Consider the following 2,217-nt stretch of genomic DNA (forward strand, 5'->3'; position numbering starts at 1 on the left):
AACCACACAATCCACAATCAGGTGATTAATAAGTCGCAAAACTTTATCTGCATTTGGTGGATTAAATCGTAAAACTTTAGCTTCGTTTGGTGGCACCATTTACTCTAGGTAGACGGCGACCGGTTTCGTTACCGGTTGGCACATTTCTTACAAACATTCAGCCAAAGGCCAGTGAAAGTTGAGACGGCAGCCGGGTTTTTATCGATGTTTGCCATCCTTATGTGCGCCATCGTAAAGTCATGGTTTGCTGGAGTTGCGTTCAATTTAAATCTCCGAACTTCTGAAGCTAAGATATTCTATAAATAGGCTTGTATCGCAGGCTACAATTGAAAAACGGGTGACCAAATAATGAATTAGGTGCTACATTTTGATTTAATGCTGGGTAAGTTAAAAACAGACATTCCGTCCGAGTGGGACTCATTCAAAAATTCGAGGGGGTTCGCTAGAAAAGGGGGTTCGCCCGAACCATAAAACCCCCCCTGGCTACGGGCCTGGTAGTGGAGCCTGAGAGAAGAGAGTCCATGGCTGGGGTGAATGAGGGTGGGAATGAGATGAGCTTAATTGTAGGTTATTTGGTAAAATGTAAACTGCTCCACAAAGCATCTTGACTTTAGAAATGTTAACTTTGTTTCTATTACTTGGTATAAAGGGATTGCTCTAGTCTAGGCCTATGTATTTTTGTGGGAAAGGTTATCCACCCTATTCACTTCTCCCCATCCTAGATCTATTCACTGATAATATGTTCTACGTATAATATTTCTTTTATGATACTTCTTGTGATTATTTTTGTGTGATACTTTCTATGAAGTATTTTTTAAAGTAGAATGATCGATATTGATTTGTTTTAAGTTTTATGTGTTATTATTTTTACAGCACAATCGGACGCCACGTGACCTCTATATACAGAATGAATGTGAGGAGTATGATTCAAAAAATAGAGAAAAACACAAGAAAGAAGTCTTGCAACTTCTGCAAGGTGAGCAGTTCCTACAATTTAATTATTCATGTTATTGTTTATGATTAGGTGGACACACCAAAAGTAAACTTTTAAAGTTGGGGTCCTTTACAGAAAACAAATACTTACAATAAGGTAAATATTTAACATTCAGTGTTAAAATATTCCTCAAGCCCATGTACCTACTTCGGTATTTCTTATCACCCAAATAATTTTGATCTAGAATATCATAAGAGTCAACTTCTAAATGTTATTATTATTATTTGTTTTAATACAGTATTGTTGATGATGATTATGACAATAACAGTGAAAATGATAATATTTTTAAGACAATAGGCAAATCATCTTATTTTTTATAAATGATTATTTCCCTATATCCATTTCTATTATAATAATATTTGAAATTTTATAATGAGTCACTTGCCTTAGGATTGTGTTTTCTTAATTATTTTAACTTTTTAAAAGATTTTTATTCACATGTAACCTGTTTATGTTTTTCCCTTGTACTTTTATTGTTAAAAAACAATATTTTGCCTTTGTAAATTAGACTTTGGAGTTCCAGAGGTAATTTTAGCCAGAGGCAGTGAGGCTCTGAAGGTTTTTAACGAGGAATTACAAGAAGGAAGGATCACAGTAAACCATGCACGATTAATGGTGACAGGCAAAGAGGGGGTGGGCAAGACTTGTTTGGTAAACACTCTGCTTGAAAGAACGTAAGTTTCCGAAGTGCTGTATCTGTCAATGGATTTCAAATATAAATGTTGCTGTATTGCTGTACTTTTTTATACAAGTTTTGTATTTTATTTGCTTTCTATATATTTAAAAAAAAAATACATGATGCCACGTAAATATTATTGTTTCAAACATGCATGTACTTAATTGTCATTACCCATACATCCAACAGCATGTTTTGTTGTATATATTGTACTATAGACTGTATGTCGTAATTTATATCGAACACATCCTTTATATTTATATGTTTGACTTCTTAAAATTGTTCATGCGATGTAATATTCAAATGTAGTTTCCTTTCTGACAATAAAGTTATAATCTTGTATCTACTCTTCTATGTAACCACAACTCAATCATGGCACTTAAATACTACAATATGTACATATACAATTCAACAATTCAAGCAGTAATTACACTGCTCTTTCCACAGATTTAATGAAGAAGAACCATCGACTGATGGAATAGTGTTGACGACTGCTTTTCAAACTACTGATATAAGTAGTGTGTGGAAAGAGGCAGAGGACATGGAC

The 2,217-nt window shown here is 34.0% G+C and overlaps 1 long non-coding RNA gene across 1 annotated transcript; it reads left to right on the plus strand.

The window, feature by feature from the left end:
* Window positions 1–751: 751 nt before the first annotated feature.
* LOC117113815 lies at window positions 752–2,217 on the plus strand. The gene is made up of 3 exons (XR_004446259.1): window positions 752–976; window positions 1,503–1,668; window positions 2,118–2,217. It is a non-coding gene; the product is annotated as an uncharacterized LOC117113815 (long non-coding RNA).

This window comes from Anneissia japonica, unplaced genomic scaffold, assembly GCF_011630105.1.
Source record: "Anneissia japonica isolate Jap-2015-1 unplaced genomic scaffold, ASM1163010v1 scaffold694_len1028156_cov167, whole genome shotgun sequence".
Lineage (NCBI taxonomy): Eukaryota > Metazoa > Echinodermata > Crinoidea > Comatulida > Comatulidae > Anneissia > Anneissia japonica.